Source organism: Jaculus jaculus, chromosome 4 (assembly GCF_020740685.1).
Source record: "Jaculus jaculus isolate mJacJac1 chromosome 4, mJacJac1.mat.Y.cur, whole genome shotgun sequence".
NCBI classification, from domain to species: Eukaryota; Metazoa; Chordata; class Mammalia; order Rodentia; family Dipodidae; genus Jaculus; species Jaculus jaculus.
In genome coordinates this window covers 59337876-59364260 of record NC_059105.1, presented here as the reverse complement: position 1 = coordinate 59364260, position 26385 = coordinate 59337876, and the positions used below count along the sequence as shown (strand labels likewise).

The following is a 26385-nucleotide window of genomic DNA, read 5'->3' as shown; positions in this document are numbered from 1 at the left end:
CTATAGTGTTATTAATTCTGTCTCTTCCACGTCTAGCAAACCCCAAATTTAAATATTTACCTTCTTAACCATTCTTTCTCTTTTGTTACTAGCATATAAAAGGCAAGAGCCAGTTGACATGTCTTTCAAAAGGCATGAGGTTGCTACATCTCAGAAAGTAGCAGCAATGATTTAAGATGGTCAAATGTGGAGCATTGATGGGTGCATGGGAAGTGTGAAACAAAAGAGGATATGGCAGCTGGAGAGATGGCTTAGCGGTTAAGGCACGTGCCTGCAAAGCTAAAGGAGCCAGGTTTGATTTCTCAGGACCCACATAAGCCAGATGTACAAGGTGGTGCATGACTCTGGAGTTTGCTGAAAGCCCTGATGCATCCATTCTCTCTCTCTCTCTCTCTCTCTCTCTCTCTCTCTCTCTATTTGTGTGTGTGTGTCTTCCTCTTTCTTTCCCTCTCTCTCAAATAAATACATTTTTAAAACCTTGATTTAAACAACAAAAAAAGAAGACATGAAATATTGATCAGAAATCCCTAAATCAAAGAAAGAAATTCCTAACAGGCAGCTTGACAAAAAAACAGTTAAGGTCATATTCAGGTTTTGATGAGATTTGGGTTCCACTGTGTCTGCAAAAGTAGAGCAAATCTGGACACAATAAAGACAATGCTAGATTTGACAGTTTTCTGTGAACAGCAGCATTTAGTTCTAGTCATGCTACTTCCTACTTGGTGAGCTACTTCTCAGCATTCAGAATCTGTGTAAGAGCGAGTGATATGCCAGCACATACATTTGCATAAGGTAGCATCTTCAAGCAGTATTAAACAAAGTGTTCCTGTATCTGCATCATGTCCTTATATGTAGATATGAGTTCTTACAGACTTCTAGACACCATCTTGGAGATGTAATACAGACAGCTATGAGTAGACACAAACCATATATGTGTGCGTGTGCATACAGATATGCAAAGTAACCCTTTGTAATTACTTTTGCCACCTAAATTCCATTTATTTTGTGAAGCCCTTAGGGCAACACTTGGATGCATTAAGTGCCATGAACATCATAGATTTACCCCATGATCTCCTCCTCTTCCTCTTTATTCTTCTCCTCCTCTTCCTTCCTCTCTTCCCTTCTGCCACACAAAACTCTTCTGGTCTTAGAAAATAGTTCATGAAAGACTCAATACCAGAAAATCCTGTCATTATTACCTCAAGTAAAGCACCCTAGTAATAAGATAGAGCTTTAAAAATAAAACCACAAATTTGATGAAAGATTCTCACTTCCTTCTGATAGTCTTTAGTATGTGATGCTTTCTAAATATCAACGTTTTCAGATTCCAGGAAGATGGTTCTCCACATACACCATGAATGGTGCAACACCTCCAGCTGGATCTGGGACAACAACTCTGCAGGCAGACACATTAACATTTCTGTAGCGAAATGTGCATATTCATATGCAGAATCAGTAAACATTGCAATTAACCTCACATCAGTTCAGGTCAAGTATGCCATCAAGATGAATTACAAAATCTTCTGGTTTTCAGAGCTTCTCGGATTTCGGGAATAACAGGGAAAATACCAAAGACCTACCACAATGTTCCTGTTTAGAAAGCTGAAGATTGCAAAGTTGCAAACAGTGCTCTCCTCGGGCGTGGGCAAAAGATGCAGAGAGCAGTATTGCATGAGCAGGATGGGCACAAAATGAGGGTCAGTGCTATGATGAGGGTGCAGAAATGTGGTATTAAGGCAAGATGAAGAAAAACTAGCACATGGGAACCAAGACAAGAAGTCATCCAGAATTACTGAACAGAACAAAACCTTTATAATATCAGCCACTCGTGACTACTGATAGCTGCTCTAAATTTTTTGAAGCTAAACTTCAAAAAGAAATTTCAAAAGATAGAACATATTTTCAGAATGAGGCATAATTCCTTGGCTTTTAATGTCATTGCTACTGTCTTTATATTATGTGCATACTCAGGATATCTAGAATGCTAAACATCACATTTAGTTCTGTTAGAAACAATAACAGATATATACACACGAGATATGGTGTGAGCTCCTTCAAAATCGCTTAAAGAAATAGATAGAACTATTTGTTACGAGGCTGGAGAGTTGACTCAGTAGTTAAGTTTGCTTGCAAAACCTGGCAGCCCAGGTTTGATTCCTGGGTAACCACATAAAGCCAGAGGCAAAAAGTGGCTTATGTATCTGGAATTCATTTGCCATGACAAGAGGCCCTGACCCACCCATATTCATATTCTCTTTCTCTCTCTCTCTCTCCTTGCAAATAAAAAAAAATATTTTTAAAAAGAAATATTTATTATCATAAACCTAAGAAATATAAGTAGCATGTTCCATTTACTTAAAGTCTTTCCTATATTTGGCAAATAATTATTTTTGCAAGCAATAACCTTTAACAGCTAAGCCATCTCCCCAGCCCCCTCCCCACCTTTTTTCAAAGTGGAGTATCACTCTACCTCAAGTTGACCTGGAATTCATTCTGTCATTCCAGCCTGGCCTTGAACTCACAGTGATCTTCCTACCTCTCCTTCTGTAGTGTGGCGATTAAAGGTGCATACCATGCCTAGCCAAAATAATTACTTTCTAAAGTAAGTACATTATAGAGTTTTAGCATGGTAAAGCATGGGTCTGACATAACCTTGGTTAGATGCAACATTAGCCATATTTTAATAATATTTCCTGATGCTTTTGTGGGTCAAGACTTGCTCTGGGATGGTGTCATAGAGGCACTGACATGAACAGAGTCTTTTCTGTTCACTGTGCAAAGACTGGTAAGATGTTTGGCTCTAATCTATGCTTCTGGATATTATGAGAGAGTCATATTCCATGTGAAGAAGGAAAGTGCATTTATTGGGTGGATTTTTATTGACAGTATAATATGATTTCATAACATGTTTATTTAGATACCAAAATGAAACTGATAGTTTGATGAAGTTTTTATGGTTTCTAACAGTATCTGACCATGGGTAGACTCTCGGGGCTAGAACTAAAATATCCTCATGCCTTTAAATCATATCCATACAGGAATAGATGAATTCTAGCTACTAGAGGCCAAGAATGCATGGATTCAAAAGGCATCTGAGAGCAAGCTCTTGAAATAAGGTGAGGCAACACAATGGGATGCTCATAAACAATACAACAGCTATTTCTCTGAGCTCCTCCAAGCTCTTTGTGTAATCAAAAGAAGAGCAAACATACTTCACAGTTGGTCCAAGAACCAGCTGCAGTACAATCTCTGAGTGAGAAGGAGGAAGAACAGCCTCATATCCAGTTATAACACTGTCCAGAGATGCCTAGCTCAGCGCTGCCTCCTCGGCCACAACTCTGCTACGGTATGAAGCAGAGCGTCCCTGTGCAGAAAGTAGCTGGCTGAGGTGACACACGTCCAACCTGCAGTAAAAAGTGAACTCATCAATTTTCTATCTCCAGGTAATATTTCTGTTCCAAGCAGACATCAAGATTCAAGAAAACTTTTAATGATTCAAATCATACACTACCAAATGCTGGCATAAGACTTGGTTTCCATCTGGTTTTCAATATCTAAAATGTAACAATGCTAAAACAAAAACTCTTATCTTTGTGCACCTTGTGCACATATGTGACATTTCTCACCTTGTGCATCTGGCTTACATGGGATCTGGCGAATCGAACTTGGACCCTCAGGCTTCACGGCAAGCACCTTAACTGCTAAGTCATCTCTCCAGCTCTTAATTCTTTTTTTCTAAATCCCTTTTGAAATCCCTTACAAATTGATTCCTTGGAGTTCTGTACTTATTTAATCAACACCCTTGTTGAATATTTTTAACCACTTGTACAGACTATAGGGTTGTTTGACAATGTCTTTCTCAAGTTTGTCACATCTGTAGTTCTAGATTTGTTACACCATCCAAAAGGCAAGACTCTCACAATGGTGAAACATCGTGGGGAACTGGAATTATAAGTTGGACAGTTATCCTATTTCTGAGTTTCCCTACTCCCACTAATCAGATAATCTCAATAATCTCTATAATATAAATCTCTATTAATTTTCTCTGGGAAGTACTGATGTGCATCACCAAAAAGATCCTTGCTTGGAAGAATACAGTTAGGATTTTTTAAAGAAAAAAATAGCTTCAAAAATACATATTTATCAATTCTGGGTAAGACAAAAAATCATAAAATTATGCATCTATTCCTTGTAATTTATCATCACTCAGCTGAATTCATGTGAGAGACAGTTCTGGGGTTCTCACATTAAGATCTAGGATGATTGCTTAGAAAAGCAAATAACCTGAGTTTAAAGGGCCAGTTGGTATGTTTTGACCAGGTCCTTTCCCCTTTCAAGCTCATTCCTTCATGAAAATCTTACATATTAATATGGACTCAGCCTCATCAAAGGATTGTATAATAACTATTCTAAGAAGGAAATTTTATAAAGTTATAATTAAGAGATCTAGGGAAGTAAGTTCATTGCAGATAATGATAAATAAATTTAACCTATCTGCTTCACACTAAGTGACCTGCTGATCTAATTCTCTTCCTCACTGAAACTCACTATACTTCTTCAATGATTTGTTTTCATCATGGTACTGATATTTTTGCAAAAATCAGATCATTTGCTGAGTGATGAATAGAAATTGATTAATTAAAAATGAAGACAGAGCTAGAGAAATGCCTCAGTGATTACAAGCACTCCTGTGCAAGCATGAGGGCCTGAGGAGGCCTGACAGACCACTGGGGCTCAATCATCAATACCCACATCAGTAACTGGGCATGGCCATGTAACCCAGTGCCACAGCGAGCAGACACCCAAGAATCACCAAGCTCGCAAAAGCAAAGCAAAGCAAAACAAAACAAAATAACAACAACAACAAAAAAAAAAACCCAGCAAACTCCAGCATCAGTAAAAGACAATATCTCCAAAAAAATAAATAAATAAATAAAATAAAAGAGCAATGGAGCAGGACACCTAACATTCTGCTCTAGCCACAGCAAGTGAGCGTATGGTGCATGGAGTGCCACATGGGCCATACACGTGAATACACCCTACACACACACACACACACACACACACACACACACACACACGCACACACAGAAAGGGGGGGCAAAAATGAAGACAAAGCTAGGTGTGGCAGGGCATACCTGCAGTGCTGACACTAGAGAGGCTGAGGCAGTAGGATTCCACATTGGAGGATAGGCTGGGCTACATAAAGCGGAAAGGAAGCAAGGAAGGGAGGGAGACAGGATGCAGAGAAAGAAACCTACAACAATAAAAGGCTCCATCATGTTTGTAAATCCAAGCCCTATCTCTGCATCTGTCCCACAAACCTAAGTTTGCATCACATGAAATATATATTCATAGCTCATGTCCCTTAAAATTCCCTCCAAGTTCCCATACATGATGTGATATTGATTCATTTAGACAGTCATGTTTTGTTCCTAAAAATCCGAGACTCTCACCTGCTCCCTTCCTACCCACACAACAATATTTTCTTAGATTTTTGTCTAATGCAAAGAAACATTCAAAAAGCCTGTCCTAGAGAATGTTTGTCTCTGCGCACATGTGCACACACAGCTTGGCCCTTTTGCAGGCTATTTCTTTGCTATCCATGCTCATTAATAAGTCTCACCAAGATGATGTGGCAATGAGGAAAAAAAAAAACCTTTACTTTCAACGGACTTTTGGCACCATCGTGTGGTAGTTCTGTAGTGTTGCACCTTCAAGCATAAAGGTTCTTGGAAGCATTCTGAAGAGATGAACCTGTGGATCATTTTAGCACTTTTAAGTATATATGAGATGCGAGGCAAAAAGCAACCAGCATGCCTAAAGGTCCACACACATATTTCAGTGGTCAGGCATCTAATATAGTACCTTAGAGCAGTAACTGCTTCTTCCATGTAGACTAGGAATTAATATGGGCATTCAAAGGAAAATCAAGGCTCCTGGGTGTGTCAAAGACAAGCACATATGAGTGCTTCAGTGAAATCAGAGGAATATGCGATGCTTTGACTGACAACCCACCTTCAATGCTGCGTGTACACATGCATGTGTGTGGTGTGTGCATGCGGAGGTGATCGTGAGGCAGCTAAGGGTTAACAGGCCCCTCAAGAGTAAACGAAAAGGGGTTAAAAGTCAGAAATATACTTGAGTTTGTAAGGGGGAATTGTGGGTTTTGTTCTCTTTTTCCCTGCCTAGATCTCCCCTCCCCCATTAAACCTGACTCTATTCCTAGATCTCTTCTTCCCTAAATGACTTCCCCTTCCTCTGAAAAACCCAAATCAGAGTCACCATGCAGATGACCCACTCAGGACCCTCCTGTTCTACTTCCTGTCTCCTAAGCTCTGTAATAAGTCTCTGATATTTTACAAAAAAAAAAAAAAATCTTTCTTAACTTCACCCTCTATGATCTGTGGATTTCATTTTTTGAATTCATGGGACAAAAACGTGGAGGCCACTGACTCAGTGGCAGTTTTGTGTAACCATGAGAGTCTAGAACCAAAAGCTGAGAATGGTACTGTCACTCTCAAAGCCACCCCAAATTCCCTCACCAACAGGACAACTTTGGGGAGGTCCTTATTTGAAGTAGGGTAACTCATTGTTCACTGTTGTATTCACTAGGCTACCTAGCCACATATTTCTTGGAGATTCTCCCGTGTCTGCCTCTCATTGGTGTTCTGGGGTCTGAAGCCCCATCTTCCAATCTCATTTCACTTTCCCATGTCCAAACCATTATGTCTATTCCCTGTTGCAAAACACCTCAGGGTTTTATCACTCCTACCTCCTCCCACCATTCACAGTGTTCTCCACTTAAACTTTACTCACGCTGTTTAAAATTGCAAAGGCCACACGAAAGCTGCTGCTGGTCAGAAGTTCCATCTTGAACCTGAGCTACCCTGTGATCGACCAGCTTTGACCAGTCATACAGTAGCTGCAGCTGTTGCTTCTGCCTCCCACTGCACCTCTGTCACGGCTAATCCAGCCTGGCTTAACCTCTCCCCAAGCAGAGTCCACCGGTCATCGTAAGAAAGACTACTGATGACCCCAACTGCCCGAGACATGCATGGAGACATCTTAAGCCGTCCCACCCCATGAAAGTGCTGAGTTAGTAGCTATAAGACTCAATCCAGAAGCACAACCATCTAGTTAGGCTCAGCCCAGAGAAACAGGATTAAGTTGAAACATTGTTTGAAAGCATTTCTAGGGCTAGAGGAATGGCTAAGTGGATATAGTTCTTACTGATCAAGCCTGAGTTGCTGAGTTCAAATTCCCAGACCCTGTGTAAAAGCTGGAATCTGTGGGCTTCTGTAATCCCAGCATACTGATGGCAAGAAGGGAGGCGGAGGCAAGAGAAGCTTGTTGAACTAGGCAAGAGAAGGGAGCAGTATATAAGAAGGAGAGACTCTGTTTCAACAATAAATAAACAAGGTGAAGCCAGGACCAATTCCCAAAAGTTGTCCTCTGACTTCTTTATGCACATAGCATACACATGCCACCTCATACCCACAAACATGAACAAACACAGACACCCACAGACACACACACACACACACACACACACACACACACACACACACGTTTTTAAAGTCTTAATCTCTTTCTATCCATCTTTCCAAACTTCCAAACTTCTGGGTTTTGTGTGTGTGTGTGTGTATGCATGTTTGTATATGGATACATGTGTGTGTGTGTGTGTGTCAAGGCCAAAGGACAAATTCTAGTGTAGTCATTAGGCACCATCCACCTTTTAAAAATATTTTTTAATATTTTATTTTTATTTACTTATTTATTAGAGAGAGGAGAGAAGGAGAGAATGGGTACACCAGAGTCTCTACCCACTGCTGTAAGAGTCCTAGGAATCAAATTTATAATCCTTGCAAGGTAAGCGCTTCACCGACTGAGCGCTCTCCCTCTCTTGCCTGTGCTTCCCTGTGAGTCTCTCAGTTCCCGCACACTTCCACATTTCAGACACAACAAGCTTCTTTTTCCACTTGAGATTCCGAACATTCCCTTCACTCCCTTTGGCTCACATTCTCCAGTCTCTGCAATGACTAACTCATTTTCAACCTTACATGAGAATTAGAAATTCCTTTCCAATGTGCTGCAGGTGAGATAGAGGCTGGGCATTTTAATAGTAAACAACTGGAAACGATAATGAGGAAATTCTCATTTTTACTTAGAGAAGAGCTTATTACAGGAAGCTCAGTGAGGGAAGAGAGAGACGCAGGGAAGATCTCAGACTTTGAATACCCTGAGACGCCTCAGAAAGGCTTCTAATCTCTAGGCTGTTTCCTCACCCAGTGTGAAGACAACCACACCCACCACACAGGTGGTGAGAACACAAGGCCCCGTCTCAGCCTTCCCCTAATGAGCTCTATCTCTAGCACCTCTCACACCAAGGTGGTGCATCTCTAGCAGCCATGCAGCAGAACCTCCTTGCCCTTGCCCTTGCCCTGACCTTTCTTATCTTTAAATATTGTTTGTACCAACACACTGCCAAGGGCAGGACCTGAAGTAACTCCCTAAAAATGAACCCTTTCCCAACCTGAGAAAATAAAGATTTCCCCAAGCCCCAAAGAGAGTCCCTAACCAACACCGTAGGCAACGCGACAAGCATAAAATGCCAAGCTCCTATCTGTCACTGAGGAATACCTGCTTGTGATTTCAAGGGCAAAGGCACTGGGAGTCAGGGGCACGCATGGCTGACTGGCAGGTGGGAAAACCCTCTGAGCAGCACGGCCGGCCCTGTGGCAAACAGACTGTGCACAGAACTTCCTGCCTTTCTCCTGCTGCTCACCTTCCACAGATCCTTGGCAGTATCGCCCAGCCCCGTTCACATCCATAAATAAGAGGTAAGGACTCAACAGGAAGAAGCAGACCATGGATTCTGCCTTTTTCCAACCCCCAGCGTTGCCTCTTTGGGCAACCCTTCTCTATTCCCCCAGTTGCCTTACACAGCAGTAAAACAGCACCTTCCTCGTGAATCTGCTGGGAGGGTTCAGTGAATAAGGCCGGAAGCACAGTGGGGCCTTGTTCCTCTGTGAGGCTACAGCCCTTCCATTTGCCTTCACTGTTTATATGATACTAGAGAGGGGGCAGCACTGTCGATAAAGCTCCTAATGCGTGAGGTTGCCAGGCTGTGCCATGTTGGCATGGCACACTGTCACGGCCATTGCTATCTTGAAAGCAAAGCAGCTTCATTATCCTCACAAGGTGTCATAGGAGAGGAAGCATGGTGGCGGGTATGGCTGTTTGGGAACATCGCTGCCCATAAGGTGACGAGGGGACAGCTTCTTTACTTGCCATGCTATGGTGCAGTTCTTCAGCAGTGCGGCTTCTGTAATGTCACTCGGGGGGACTTCAGTGGGGTAGGGATTTTCATGGTGCCGCTGCCTGGAAGTGACCCTGGCTCCTGTAAGTAACCCCTCATCCAGGCTTCTGTATGTCACCCCAGTAACCTCACTGGTTCACCAAGCTGGACTCAGAGGGAATAGTTTGTGGAATCTCATGGTGCCCTCGTGGGTGAGCAGCCATTTCTGTGAGTCTCCTGGGTGGGTGCAATAACCTATTTCCCTGAAGGGATCCTTCTGTTTCCTGGGTTACGAGACCTTCTGAGAGGCTTCAAAGAGAAGACAAACGAGCACCAGGAACCTCGGTGCTAGTGACTTTCTCACTGTTGGCACCAAAAATAAACCTGGTACAAAGCAACTCAAGACAGGAAGGGTTTGTTTAGGCTTCAGTTGAGAATACAGCCCACCATGGTGGGCAGAGCATGGTGGCAGTAGTATGAAACAACTAGACACACTGCGTCCATAGTCAGGAAGTAGAGTGGACTCGAATTAAGGCCAGGCTCTCAAGCCTCACACAGCTCTCCAGTGACTCACTTCCTCCAGCAGAGGTCCCTCTCCTAAAGAGCTCCACAACCTTGGGACCAAGTGTGCACATATATGAGCCTACACAAATCGCACAATCCTATACATTTCATCAAACAAGTGAGAACGTGTTTCTTCCTCTTCTATTTTTTTTTTTTCTGGAAGAGACTTGTAAAATATTTGTTAATTCTCCTGTAGGTGTTTTATAGAATTCTCTGTAGCCTCCACTACTCCTACTAACCCCAAATACTATACGAGTGACACGGAAACAAATTGATAGTTATCAGGGGGAACACCATTACTAACATATTTTTCCCATTTGGGCAGCAGATGGTTTATAAGGCCCTCGGCCATATTAATATGTTAAAACTACTTTAACATTGTAGAAGACGGAGCTTATAGAGATCTGTTTTCTCTTCATGTGTTTCCATGTCATCTCTCTATATGTGAGTCTGTGTGCCTAAACTTCATTTTTACTGGATTCCTTCTAGAGAGACTGTATCTGAGGGAGTGGGGGCTGGGATTCCAACATTTTCATTGTCGTGGTTGGGGAAGAAAGCATGAGTTAACCCCTAATAGTCTCTGAAGCCAAGCAATGAGCATCACAGAGACACTGGCATCTTGTTCCTTAGTTTGGATGCTTGCTTTGTTCTTAAAATTTCCAGCCTCACTTACACAACCTGAACAGGAAAGAACAGGCCCCCACACAGCCCCCTATATCTTACATGCCTGGGCTCCTCCAGTGTTCAGGATGGATTCTAGGTGGCTCAAGCCCCCAAAGTAGGAACACAAGAATAGGGGGCACAACTTTATCAGGACTACTACCATGGGACGTAAAGAGGCCTCACCATCACTACTTCCCACCACCTGGGCAGGATGAGGCAGGGCAGAGTGACAGTCAGGCAGTGATTGTACCCAGTCCTCCATTCTAAGCTCCAGGGCCCGTGTAGCTCTATCTTCATTTGGCAAGGAGGTGGATGTTTAATAAATAGAACTCAATCATCTACATCAAAGAGTCCTTCTGAATATACAAAAATGAGAAGTTATACATTGAGAGAGTGATAACAGAGCTGCTACCCAGCAGGAAATAGGAGTTTGATACATGAAAACTTGGAGAATGAGTAGAAAAAAAAAAAAAAAAACACTGAGCTGATGTCAGGCTTGCTCCCTCCTGAGCCGAGACTCACCAAGAGAACATGCACCCATGCACGCATAGCAGCACTAACATATAGCCCATGTTAGCTCCCGCTGCTCTGCCCGGCATGTTATCACAGACACTTGCCCCGTCACTGAGCATTCTTCAGAAACATCATTTGTAAGGGCTATGATGCCTATAGGTATATGGACTAAGATATAATTGAAATTGTACCATGGGCTATTTGCTCTGTAATTTATATATTCAATTTTAGCCTAAAACTAACCATAGTCTTAATATGAAATCACAATCACATAAATGCTTCTGGAAAAATAAATAAACAGGGTTGGAGACATGGCTCAACAGTTAAGTTGCTTGCCTGCAAAGCCCAAGGACACAAGTTTGATTCCCCAGTTACCCACTTAAGCCAGATGCACAACATGACACAGTCATCTAGAGTTCATTTGCAGTGGCTAGCGGCCCTGCTGTCTCCTTCTTTCTTTCTCTTTCTACCTGCCTTTTCCTCTCTCTTAAATAAATAATAAACAAATAAAATAAAGAAATAGAAAGTATTTTTCTCTAGTGTAGACATGTATCTTATATCCTATAAGTCCCCTTATATTCTGTCATTGCACTATAAACACTAATTGGAGGAATTAGTATAATGAAGGTAAAACCACCTGCTAGGTAAAAAGTAGTTGTGTTAGCCTGAAAAGCATTACTTATTTGCAGCATAGTGTGGATGCATGTGCACACGCACACATACACAGTTCTATTTGCATTCAGTGTGGATCAAGAACTGTAGGGCACCATCTCAAGGCCTTTTGACCTGAGAAAACACTAGCCAGAGTGGGACTGAGAGCTATTTAAGCTCTTTTAGGGTGAGTCTTTCTGGCTTTGTAGAAGTCCCACCTTCTGTAGAAATCTTCCCTATGGGTAACAGTAAAATTCCAGTCCTCATTAGTCCCTCCAGATGAAGTCACCCAGTGACCAGTACTGGGGAGGAGGAAGGACCACTCAAGGATGGGTGAAAGGTTCTGCCTCTGCCTGGCATGCAAGGGAAGGGTGTGAGGAAAGTGACGGTGCCAGCAGTGGGAGCTCAGACTGTGTTTTGATCGTCCATTATTGGTGTCGCTGGCACACTGATTGCAACTCTGAAGAATATGGCACGCCTAATGTGTGAGATTAATATGTGCTTCTTTTCATGCACCAACAATGGAAAGTAGATAAAGAAAACCCAAGAAAGTCTAATTTTACAGAGAGGGAAAACATCACTACTGATCCATTTTTAAACACATTTGAGTAGACATTAGGAAAAGTTTATACAATAGAGGACTCAGAAAGTTGATAATCCAGTGTGTCTGTGTAAGTATTCTGAGGGGACAAAGATTTCTTGGGCTTCACCTGTATAGAAAAGGGTATACTTTGTAAAGTCGTCTTAGGGTGAAAAAGGTTTTGTTTTAAAACAGAACCATCTCTCCTAGGAGTCAGTAGAGCCCCTGGTCCCCCTTCCTACCTGTGCTGGTGTTGGCGCAGGGGCTGGGGCTGGCCAGCAGCGGCCCCGAGCCCTGCGCTGGAGGCAGGGGCTGCCCATCACTCAGCTGCTTGACCCGCTTGCGGTGGGACTTGCCGTCGTAATGGACCTGGGCCTGGGCGGCGGAGTTCAGCTGGATGTTGCATACCTCACAAAAGGAGAAGAGAATTTTCTTTTTCTCTTTGTGGAACTGGTCCTCAGGTCTGTCGTTCTTGAACCCCTTTTCTTCAAAGCCACGTAGGAAAGTTGCCATATTCACAATTCCATCTTCACCATGGTTGGCAGGGCTTAAGGAGTCTTCAGAACTGAAAGCAAAGAAGCGCAAGTGCTTGAGAGCTCACGGGCACCTTCTTACCTTCGAACAGTGGTGAGTCACTTTTAGTGGTTTGGGCTAAAACTAAAGGTTTCCCAGTGGTCACTGTTGGAAAGTCATGGGAAGAACTGAACTGAGCGCATACCATCCCCAACACTCGCACCACGCATACTTCCTTTCTATCTTCCCATCAACTCCTGTCCCCTTTGCTCTTTTAACTTCTGCCCACCCATGAGACATCTTTAGCCAGCACATTGCCTTCTCCAGGAACTGCATTCAGGCTGAGGAGACAAGACAGGGCCTAGTTGCATGCTCCATGGAGCTGTCACCTTCCTTCACAGCGTGTCTCATGGTGTACATTTCATCTTTCTGAAGTTACATGGCTTCTGTCTGCCTCCTCGTGAGAGTATGTTTCTGTGAGCACAGCAACTCCATCCCTGGCCATTTCACAGGCCTAAAACTGTACCTTTTACTTAACAAGCATTCAACTAGCTGTTGAAAGACAAAATGTTTTGAAACCAAAATTGAGGAAAAGACCATGTAAAAGCACAGATTAATATAAAATGCATACATATACACAGCTGCACAACACACACACACACACACACACACACACACAGATACACAGCATAACTGGGGGTGCAAAGACCAAAACACAATATGACTACAACTTACGTTGAGTTGCATTTGTTCAAAAGCCCCTTTAAGCTGACTGGAATTTGCACACGTTTTCTTATAGATGTAGTGAAGAAAACTGTTCTTAGATTTCCAGATTATCCCATGAGCATCAGTTTAATCTTTGGTAAACTTGGAATGTACAGCATCTGAAATACAAAATAGACATAATATAGTAAACTGGTACCTATACTGAATAGGTCATGATTTTATTTCTAAGTGACGATTCTCCTTTGTTTGATAGATAATGGAGTCATCATCAATTATACCTTCTACAGGGAAGAATTCAAGGGGGTTGGGGGGGTCTCAGAACTTTGAGTCTCTTGCTCGATGAAGATTTCCTTGGCTTTTGATTTTGTTCAGCTAGGCAAAACCAGGATTGCTAGCATTTTCATGCTGCCCACGCAACTATGTCAATGTTGTGTTTCTTAATTTTCATAAAGGGAAAGCCACTCTTTAAGAAGACAGGGGAGCCCAGGCATGGTGGCATACACTTGTAATCCCTATACCCAGGAGCCTGAGGAAGGAGGGTTTCCAGTTCAAAGCTAGAATGGGCTATATAGCAAGGGTAGACAAAAATTACAGAAAAGTGGTATGCATAAGAAAGACTAGACTGAGGAGGGCAATACTGTGCCATAGAGGACAAAGACGCTATCCAAAAGAAGTCATGACTTGTGATGAATTGTGACAGATTTGTGCTGGTGTTGAAAGATACTGGCTTTGAATAATTCTTTCAGTGCAGTTGGCTTTCCATCTATGGAATGGAAGGAAGAAAGAAACACAAGTTGGCATTTGGATGTTACCAGTTGAATGACTAAAATTTAGAAAGGGCATGACCATAATGATAGATGATGATTCTACATACAGTACCCCAAAAATATCTCTTATTGCCAGGTGTGGTGGTGCACACCTTTAATCCCAGCACTCGGGAGGCAGAGGTAGGAGGATCACTGTGAGTTTGAGGCCACCCTGAGACTACATAATTAATTCCAGGTCAGCCTGGACCAGAGTGAGACCCTACCTTGAAAAACTATACATATATATATATATATATATATATATATATATATATATGTATGTATGTATATATATATATATATATTCCTATTTGTAATCATACACCTAAAAGTGAATGTTGTTTACATATTGCCAGTTTGATATATAAAGTGTATGAATCCCAAGTAGTGCTTTACTCTGGTGCCACCACTCAAGAATTCTATTTGATAAAAATTCCCCTAGTCATTTCAGCATTCCAAAAAGGTGATTTTATTTGTTACAATCTACCCAAACTATGCATATATCAGGTTTAAACTATTCCTGTAGAAGAACTGAAGAAAAGAAGTTATTATAAAAATGTGACTTGAACTACATATATGAAGAAATTTTTATTTCTATACCTTATTTATTTATTTATTTTTGGTTTTTCAAGGTAGGGTCTCACTCTAGTCAAGGTTGAACTGGAATTCACTATGGAGTCTCAGGGTGGCCTCAAACTCACAGCAATCCTCCTACCTCTGCCTCCCAAGTGCTGGGATTAAAGGCATGCACCACCACCCATGGCCTTTACTTCTATACTTCAAATCTAAAATCCCATAAAACTTTGAAAAGTATGAGTGTCACTAAGTTATCTTTAAATATATTACTATTACTATATATTCTTTCAAAATATCAAACTATATCATAATAATCACTTAACTAATGGATAAACTTTCCTTAAATGAGCTCATACCATTATACCATTTCTAAAAGGCTAACCCATTATAAAGCAAGGAATCCAGTAACTCTTAACCTTGCAAATGTAGACCAGACACTAGACCTTACTTAATTATTGAAACCCAAGTGCTATATTTTCAGTCAAGCAACTAAGATTCCTGACTCAGCTTAGGGCTGCTAACACTTACATCTGAAAATTTAACAACTCTAGAGGTGTCTGGCCTTGCTCATATTGTAAATTATTGTGGTATTTCACAGAAATGGGATGTACCTCATGTTTAACTTTAAATTTGAAATCTAAAAGACAACTCTTTTGTTTGTATTATAAATGATATAACCAGTTACTGCTGCTTTTTGGGTTACTATTTGTCCAGAAATAATTCATACTTTACACTAATTTAAATATGCATATTTTAAGTATACCATAAGAGAAAATAAATGACTGCTGCAAAATTCTGTAACCTTTGCAGACCCCAAGATACTTTATCATTTCACTTTCTCTCAAAGCTACTCTCCTGAATGACTCCTCAGCCCTTAGCACCACATTCATGGACCATTCCTAGGAGAGGATAATGCCTTGAGGGGGTGTACACCACGCCCCATCTTATCCATCATAGTTCTGGCTTCATTCACCACACTTTCTCCACCTCTTGGGGTGGGGAGGTAGAAATAAGGCCAGGTTCTACTAACCACCACTTGCAAAGTGTATATTTGTTTCCAGTGGTCTTGAGAAAAGGATCTACAGGTGGCAGAGAGGCAATATATAGCAGCCTCAACATGCAGTTTAGGCCTGAGATGGTATCATTTCTAGGCTTATATTATATGCGGAGGTAATCACATTTATAATGTCAAATTTCTGGATAGAAGGTAAGAGTGAGTTTAAGTGGAAGAGAGAAAACCTTGCTACCAGCTAATCTCAAAGGGTATGCTTAGTTCACACAGTACAGATGGATCTCTGGGGCTGTGAGAGTATGGACAGAGCAGCAAACAGCTGCTGCGTGGACAGCTGGGAAGGATTCTGATGGGAGGGCAAGGCAGGACACGCGCACCAAGAGTTCTGTGCTTTCTTGCTGTTATTCTGCAAGATGGCTCACACCTTAGCATCTGTGAGAGAATGAGATATTTTCTTGGTGTTATTCTGCGACATGGCCCACATGTTTGTGTTGGTGACAGAATAAGATATTCTGATGCAAGTGAAGGAATAAGAAAAGGTAGGTTATTGAGTTGCTATCTTTAGGAGAAAAAGAACTTCTAGACCTAAACTGGATAATGAGGTTGTATCATAAGGAATGACTTTAAATGACCAGGAGGTGACTGGCCAGGGAAAGTTTTCTAACATAAAAATTTCCTCCAGGATCAAGTGCATATTCAATTGCTTTATAATTTGAAGGTAAAGATAGGAAACTGATTCAGAGGAAAAATATCTGCTATACAAGTAAAGAAATAAATTCTTTGGGATAGAGTGGCAACAACCCATGGGTAGCAGGGGAGAACCATAGTTGAGCCTGCCTTGCCCTAGGGGAGTAGGAAAGGCCCTACCTCCAATTCATGGGCCTATGATCTCATTACCCACCCAAGCCAATTTTTAGTTTTATCTACTTCCAAGTTTTTACCTTAACCCATATATATTTGGCTTGTAACTCATTGGCAAATGCATTGTTTCCCTTTGAAAAGGTGTTATATGAATTTCTTCATCACCAAAGCCTAGACAAATGTCACCTTTCTTTTCAGTTTTCTTCATGTCCTCACAATGTTTTGCCAGAGTCTCTTTCCTATCTCTCCATTTCCAGAGTATCCTATGCACATGGTCAGGATAGCACACAGCCCTTATATAGTTTTAATCATTGATAATAGTGTTATATTTGTGTAGTTTTGTTCACTTACTCACTTCAGTAAATGTTTATTAAGTATGCTGACAGGAGCCTGGAGGCCCCTGAACAATAGTAAACAGGTGCCGGGCACTTCCAGGCACAAGCTGGAGCCTTCAGGAGATGGGCCTGAGCTGCCAGGCATGGCTAAGGGTCCTGGGTTACAGCAGACCACTCCCTCTCCAAGCCTGGCACACCTGAACTTAGGCTTTGCCCATAGCCTTGTGACCTTTGGCCAGCTGTCTAGTAAACTCCTTATCAGCCAGCATCCTTCACACAGCCCATCCCCCTGCGGCCCTCTTCCCGCCACTACGTAGATCACCTAACTCTCTCCCTACATGCTCAAATGAACATTCCTAGTCATTGGCAAGCAACCTTTGAACCCACCAATCCCCTTAGGACCCTCTTCCCACTCTGAACTGCTCCTAAACCCATCTCCCTGACAGATATATGAGCTGTTAGTGAGACTGCCTCCTGGAAGTGGTTCTTTCATCATGCTCACATCTGCTCAAGACTCTGCTCTCCACAGTTGCCTGGACACCTCCCAGGAACAGTGGCCCTAAGGATCTAGGGACCCACAGCTGGCGCCTGAACAGAGACCCACAAAGTGGGTGGGTTGGGGATGTCAGTATGACAGACCCTATGGTATAGTACAAGAAATAGATAAGAAAAGAAGAATTACAAGAGTGGAATAAGGGCTTTGGCAACTCTAAGTTCCTCCTCCCACTTACTAGCTCCTTGAGAAAAAAACTTTGGTTTATTCACTCAGTTTTGTGACCTTGGTTTCCAAGGTTGTGTTGAGTACCTACAAAGCACTTAATAGGTACTGGCTGCGTAAATGAATGCATTGTGCATATATGTGGTGTGGGTGTGTTTTGTGAGGCATGTTCAAGGTGTGCTTATAGCACTAACTATGAACATAGTAACCAAGTTCAATGTTTCCAAAACTAAGCTTGGTCTTCTGTTGGGGGAAATCCCACAATTCAGGTGGTACACTTCTATCAGCATCCATATGTCATAGCTTCTTTACGGAGCTGAGGTTAACAGTGAACAGAGCACTACATGCCAAGGGAATGTCTGAACCAAAGTCTGTGAAGATGAAGACACACAGAGGGAGAGCAACGAGAAATCCCTGACTGTCGTCTACTTCTCTACATTGCCAGTATCTAGTACTGACTTCAAGGGAAGGTTAAAAAAAAAAAAAATGACTTCCTAACTATGAGGCTTCCCTTAAATAGAGTTTTAGAAAAAATAGAGAGGTAGTAGAGAATGTGCAGTCTGTTTCACAGTTCAGAATTTATCCCACAATACAAACCACATGTGGGAGGTTATATCTGATGCAATTCAACTTGACATTCATTCAACACTATTAATATACTATCCTTTTCTTAGAGAGGCTGAAAAAGTCTAAAACTAATAAAATAATAATAATTATTATTTATTTAGGTCTAGAGATGTAGCTCAGTGATAGTATGCTTGTCTAGTAAGTGCAAGGCTCTGGGTTCAATCTACAGCACAGTAAAACAAAAAAACTCAAACAAAGCAAAAAGAGTCTGTAATAAACTAAAAGAGGCAATTCAAGTACTCATGATTTAGGAGAATTCCTTGCCTAACAGTCCCCAAAGCAAACTTCTCAAGCACACTTCTGTGGCATTTTAGTGTCTCTGAATTGGATTAAAGCTGTTTGATTTCGCTAACCTGTCTGTCTGTCTCATTTTCCCAGTCCTCTACTAGCGCCGTGCTGAGTGCCAGTGAACCGACTACGATGGGACACTCTGGCCGAGTCTGAGAACCGAAAGATCCAGATATCAGTAGCTGATCCAGGAGAACCAGCATGGTAAGACTTCTGGCACTTGGCTTCTCTGGCTCTGAGCTCACTGTGGAGGCACACTGCTCCTTCCTCTGCAGGATCTTAAGAGACTCTTCCCAGTGTGTGAAAGCAAAGCCCATGTGGGAATGTTCTGCTTTCCATAGTCACACAAAAGGCCATCCTCACGCTGGCACAGCTGCATGTCTCCAAATGGTCTTTTCCTTCGCCAAGTATTTTTTTTGCCTGTAAGTGGATTGATACTGAATTGTTCTGAAAGATTTTCTTAGATCCTGGGAGATGAGTATGCTCCTTTGTTCAAGTCATTGCCTTGAGAGATTAGGAGAGCTTGGGAGGAATAAGGAGTACAGGTACATCTCATCCTAGAAATAAAAATTTTTGGGATTGCTGAACTTTATGCATGAACTATATTTATTAATAACCCTTTGGGGTCACTCTGGGTTGAATAAGCAAAATTTGAGGCAAATACTTTTTTTCCCTAAATTATCCCAATAGCTACAAAAAAAAAATAAAGGCCATCCATATGTCTATGAATATGTGTAGGAAAAACAAGTACTTCCACTATCTGTCTTAGTGGTCCACATATGACGTATTCCTAGCATTCCTATAGTGGGCAGAGAAATAGACCCCTGATACATGATGGTAGGCTTAAGGTTGGGTAGAGAAGACTTCCACAATGGGGAACACTTTTGGAGGGCTCGGTCTCTGAACCCAGAAACTTCCATATCAGGTTCCCCACTTGCATTCTCCTATCCCTTTAAAAATGTCTTTTAGCAAGCCGGGAGTGGTGGCGCACACCTTTAATCCCAGCACTTGGGAGGTAGAGGTAGGTGGATCGCCGTGAGTTCGAGGCCACTCTGAGATTACATAGTAAATTTCAGGTCAGCCTGGGCTAGCATGAGACCCTACCTCGAAAAACCAAAAATAAAATAAAATAAAAGTCTTTTAACTATCAAGTTAAAAAGTTATGCAAACAGTATAGCAGATCTTAATACTGTAGAGCATTATGTAAAATATGGGGTGGAGGCTGGGGTGAAGGCCATAGTGGAGAGTAGCATCAATGGAATGAAGCATGCTACTGATCTACCAAAGAGGGAGACAGTGTCCAGAACCAGCAGTCAAACTACAACAGAATATCTTTATAAATTTATGGAAGGAATTAGAATGGGTGCACCAGGACCTCCAGCCACCTCAAATGAACTCCAGAACAATGTGCCACTCTGTATATCTGGCTTTACATGAATAGTGGGAAACTGAACCTGGGTTTCTAACTTTGCAGGCAAGTGCCTTAACCACTGAGCCACTTCTCTAGTCTGAGATATCCTGAGGATTCTATTGAAATAGAAAATCCATTGAAATGGAAAAATTGACAAAATGACAGAATTCTTTTATCTAATAGGGATTTGAACTTTTAATTATTCATTTATTCATATCTAGTGGGGCTAGAGATTGAACCCAAAGTTTTGTGCATATTACCTAGGCAAAAGTGCTATGCCTGAGCTATATCCCCAGCCCTCTATTTGGACTATTTTTAATGAGATAATATGGTGAATAAATAAAGTGGGACATTTGAACTATATAAATATAAAGAAAACAAACAATTCTCATTTATCATTACAAATCCAAAGCCAATCAAAGTCTAGCACTTATATAAGACCAACGAAGTGCTACAATTAATCCAGAGTTACTCATAAACTGCTAGTGATTTGGATCTTGACCTTCAAAAGGTCCAATCATTGAATGGAAGTAAGTATCTTTGCTTGGACTCTTAATCTTCATAGTAGTCTGAGACCATCATATTCAAATAGCATAACAATTTCAATGATTAGAATAAGAGGCATTTTTTTTCTTTTTAAAAAATATTTTTATTTATTAGTAAGGAAAGAGAGAGAGAATGGGTATGCCAGGGCCTCTAGACACTGTAAATGAACTACAGATGAATGTGCCATACTGTGCATCTGGCTTTATATGGGAACTAGGGAATCAAAACCAGGTTGTTAGACATTTTAGGAAAGCACCTTAGCCACTGAACAATCTCTCCAGCCCCACATTTTATTCTTAATGCCAAAGATAAGTTTCAATTATGTATGTGTACTCAGATAGAATTAGAGTTGAACATATCCCATATGTGGCTTTACTTACTGTCACAAGTACTTGACAAGAGACTGCTAAAAGAAGGGCAGGGTTTGGGCTGGTGAAATGGCTGAGTGGTTAAGGTGTTTGCCTGCAAAGCCTAAGGACCCCAGTTCGATTCCCAAGGTCCCACATACACCAGATGCACAGTGGGGGAGGGGCAGGATACATGCATCTGGAGTTCTTTTGCAGTGGCTAAAGGCCCTGGCACACCCATTCTCTCTTTCTCTCTATCTGCCTCTCTTTCTCTTTCAATAGGACACGTTCTGTTGTGGTAGGGGCTACAGAGCAACAGGATCAGGAGGCCACCGGTCATACTGCATTCATAGCCAGGAAGCAGAGAATAAACAGGAAATGGAGGTGGATGATAAACTATTAAGGCCCATCCCCAGGACCCACTCCAGTGTGGTGGCTTGAATATAAGTGTATGTCCCCCATAGTCCAAGGTATTTTTGAAAATCTCCATCATCCTGCTGGAAAAGGTGTGCCACTGGAGGTAGAACTTGAGTCCAGCCCTAAGGTATATAGACAGCCATTTTGAGTCCAAGCTGTTCATGCTTCCTGGTATTGGGTTTTTTTTTTTCTCTCTCTCTCTTTTGTGGATGTATGATGGAGTGAGTCTGCTTCCTCCACCATGTAAAGATTCCACAAGCTTCTTAAACAGTACCACCAGGTAGGACCAAGTGTTCAAAAGCATGAGCCTATCAGGGACATTTTACCTTCAAGCAACACCACTTTGTGTGTGTGTGTGTGTGTGTGTGTGTGTGTGTGTGTGTATGTACGTGTATATATACACACACACATATATACACACATACACATAGGATCTCATTAAATAGCCCAAACTAGCCCCAAACTTGGAATCCCCCTGCCTCAACCTTCTGAATGCTGGGTTTACAGGCATGCACATGACAACTAGTTTCTTTATAGGCAGACTACATTAAACTCTTATCAGCAGAAAAAAAATGTATACTTCCTATTGCAAGTATAAAATATTGTAAAAAGCTGGGCATGGTGGCGCACGCCTTTAAACCCAGCACTTAGGAGACAGAGGTAGGAGATCACCATGACTTCCAGGCAACCCTGAAACTACCTGGAAAAAACAAAAACAAACAAACAAACAAAAAATATACATATACATATACATATATATACATATATGTATATATATATATATATATGTGTATATATATATATATATATATATATATATATATATATATATATATATATATGGTAAGATGGTAACTCTGAAGACTGTTAATTTTACATGAGAAACAATTACTAAAATATTTAGTTAAATAGAGAAATAGACTGACAGCTACAACTAGCACTAGCTAAATAGCTGTAGGAAGAGCGTATACTTATTTTGAGCCTCAAATGTTTATATATAATTAAGTAATATTAAGATAGAACTTAAATTATACCATAATTATCATCTTTGGAGGATTATGTGGTATACCAGCTTTCATGATATTAAATAAGGAATCTTCAAGCACTCTGCTTAATTTTTATTTATTTGATTTCACTACAGCATGACCCTTTCTAGGCTTTCTATTTGGGAATACTGCTCAGCTTTTGAGGAAAAAAATCAAAGCAAAAGTCCAGCCTTCCTATCTCAGAGTGATTACCTCAAGGAGGTAATTAAATAACACAGAACTCATTATATGATAGCTTTCTTTTTCTATATATCAACAATTAAACTGATCATAAGTTAAAGTTTATTCTTAGCCAAATGCTGGCTTAAGCACTTAGCTTTTGGAATTCAACTGCAGTTTGGTACACCTCCAGCCATAATAAAGAGATGCTTATGGACTGGGCCACATAATCCCATTGTGGTGAGCATGTTTGAATTCTGCTTGCCTTCTGCTCTACCTAATCAATCTGTGTGGCATGAGATGGCAGCCCCAGGAGAGTGACCTTCAATACATGACTTCATCTTGAGGGTGTAGGTCAGTTGGTAGTGTTTTCTTGGTATACACAAAATCCTGGGATTGATCCTCAGAACTGTACTCGATTGGCAAAGGTAGTAAGATGACAAGTTTGAGGCTGGCCTGAGCTACACAGTGAGTTCAAAAACAGACTAGGATACATAAGACTTTGTCTCCAAATTATGATGATGATGATTAAAAAAAAATAAACCACATAACTCAGCACAAGATATGGGCAAGGACAGACATGGCAGCCCTGTTCTTGCCACTGTCATTGCCGAGGCAAGGTTGCACTCACGAGCTACTCCAGAAAGTCAACATGAAGTGGGAACAAGTTCCCCTACCTGATACCAAACCTCCTGTGAATAAAAGGGAAGGTGGAAATACAACGGATGATTTATCAAAGTAGTACCAGTTTCATTCAGTTCACTGAAAGTATTGGCTCTCATCCTTGGCTCTGGGTAATTTCCCCACTCATACCTTTTTCTCCAAATCAAAAAGGCATTTTATTCCCCACTACCATGGGGTACTCTTACTCACGCCTCCAGAGGGCTTAGTTGGCAGTATATATTTGGAAAATCAAGTATATGTGTGAATAGGTTTGCTAACAATAGCATTTAGAATAATTTGTGAAGTTTTAATTTTGGATAACTTATTCACAAAGAAACTAATTTTCTTAGGCAATTTATTGGCATGCCATTTGTAATAAAAAAATAATCATATTTATATAGGCTTATTATTTGAATACTCAGCCAAATCAAAGCACGTTTTCCCAGGGAAGAAAAATGTTACATTGGAAAGGATGCCAAGTCAATAGATGTAAACGAAGACTGCCCCAAGTGAGAGGCGGCATATGGTCACCCATGCTCAGAACACACTGCTCCATTTGCACGAGGCTGTTAAAAAGCAGCCAAACCATTGAAAGAAAAGCCTCATTCCAGGCAGCTCAGGTGCACTGTCTCCACATTTCTTTCAGGAATGATCATAGTATCTCATGATTTTTTGAAGAACTAATTTTACAGTGACTTTATTATCTAACTAGAGTATGTTTAAAATGCATATGCCTTGAACACACCTAAAATTAAAAAGTACAGATTATCTTTCCATTTTGGAAAATTTTAAAGATCTTGACCTGGTATTGTTTTATTTTTAAAAATTTATTTTGCGTTTTCTTTTTTTAAATGTATTTTTATTTTCTTATTGTAATATTAATGCATTTATTCCCCACAATTAATTTATAGATTTAAAGTAATCATAATTGAAAGTCCAGGAGAATGACGTTTTGGAAATGGACAGCATGGGTTTGAGATGTTGAAAGTTCTAAGCACCAATAATAGCAAAGACAATTCTGCAGAATAATACAGGTAAAGGACTTGAATAACTAGTATCATAGACTAGTATAAAACTAAAGTTATCAAGAAACTCTGCTTTTACTCCAAGGAAAAGTAACATAACCAGAACAAAATGGCTAGCATAGGGGTAAAAAAGTGGTCATTGTAATTAATGGATGGATTTGATTGGGCATTTATATTGGGGGAGAAAATATCTTGATCCTTAGTGCATACTGTAGATGGGATTGAAATCTAAATATTTAAAAAAAATACAAAGATGTTGGCTGGGCATGTTGGCACATGCCTTTAATCCCAGCACTCAGGAGGCAGAGGTAGGCCATGAGCTTGAGGCCACTCTGAGACTACATAGTGAATTCCAGGTCAGCCTGGGCCAGAGTGATACCCTACCTCAAAAACATATATTATATGTTATCAAAGAAGAAGAGGTACTAGCTGTGACAAAGAAGGGGTTCAGTGGGCATGGTATGGGAAATAGGGACAAAAGAAGATAATGGGAGGGCTTACAACCTAAATACATTATTTACATGTATAAAAATGCCAATCAATGAAAGTACTGACCACAAAAGAAAATATATAAATTTAAATATATTAAAATCAAATTTGTTTTTGCATCTAAAGACCATCAAGATATTTGAAAATAAATTCACTGAGTGTAGCAGACAGCTTCAGGTTCACTGAGATGAACTTCCAGAGCAGGCACACTTATGGAAGGAAGGGATTTATTGAAGCTTACAGATCCAGAGGAAGTTCCATAATGACAGAAGAAGCTAGCCTGCTTTTACAGGACCAAACAGAGAAAACCATAAGCCAAAAGCCACACTACACAACACACTTTAGGAACTCTAGCTAGACACACTTTGCATATCTTTAGATTGAAATCTCATACCCACCACCACACCTTAGGGCTGGACCTAAGATCCACCCAGTGACACTGCCTCCCAAACTACAAGCTAAAAAAACACTGAATATATTTGGAACATTCTATTCAAACTACCACACCAAGTATAAAATGATGTTAGCAATTCGTACATATACATGTACATATACATGTACATACATACAAAGAATGACTTCTACACAGAAGTTCCTTTGAAATTTTAAACAGGCAACTCAATAGAAAAATGAAACAAATCCTTAAATTCAGATGGAAAAATAATGATATGGCAAGGCAAACACAAATTACAAAATTTGAAAAAATTCAAATAAAACCTAATTTCTAAATTAAAGACAAGAAGACAAAAAGTTTGACGAGGACATAAAGTCACCAAACCTGATACACAGTTGCTCAAAGTTCAAATTGGTACAACCATTTAGGAAAACTGGTAACGCTTACTGAAGCAAGCATATGTATACTCCAAGACCAGAAATTTTATGCCAAATTATGAATATATCCAACATAAATATGTAGATATGTTCTCCAAATATACACATACATGTTCACTAGAATCCCTATTTCTTATAGCTCCAAACAGAAATGGACTCAAATGTCCATCCATCAAGAGTATAAAGGGAGATACATTGTAAATACATTATTCCAATTTACTAATTCCCACAAGGAAATAACATGTAACAAGAAGAATGAATCATGTGTAGCTTCATTCAACAATATAGCTAAATTTCAAAAATGATTTTGGGCAAGGGATTGAGACCAAAAGATTACATATTATACAGTTTAATCTATTTGTGTAAAGTATAGAAACTTGTAAAACAGATTGATGCTGTTAGAAGTAAGGCTGGTCATCTTCTTAGAGGGGCTTAGGGGGCATGGACTTGGACATGAGGTGTGCACCAAGTGGACTGATAGACCAACCAACCATTCTATGTCATGATCTGGGCACGGCTGACACAGGTGTACTTAGTGTGTGGATCAAAGTTTACATTCAGTATACTTTTCTGGGTGATGCCTCCACAATGTTTTGTTTGTTTTGCAGTACTAAAGACAGACCCAGGTCCTTATGCATATTAGGCAAGCATTTTACCACTAAGCTATATTCCCACTGCCAAAAGTTTTGTGTTCAATAAAGAAAATATCATTTTATT

At 40.6% G+C, this 26385-nt stretch overlaps 1 long non-coding RNA gene across 1 annotated transcript in view; it reads right to left on the bottom strand.

Moving 5' to 3' along the window:
- Window positions 1-12712: 12712 nt before the first annotated feature.
- LOC123460197 overlaps window positions 12713-26385 on the bottom strand; it is a 100958-nt gene continuing 87285 nt past the window's right edge. Inside the window, exons 2-3 of the long non-coding RNA XR_006636850.1 lie at window positions 13521-13669; window positions 12713-12837 (exon numbers count right to left, since the gene is read on the bottom strand). This is a non-coding gene — a long non-coding RNA (uncharacterized LOC123460197). The remainder of the gene's footprint in view (window positions 12838-13520; window positions 13670-26385) is intronic.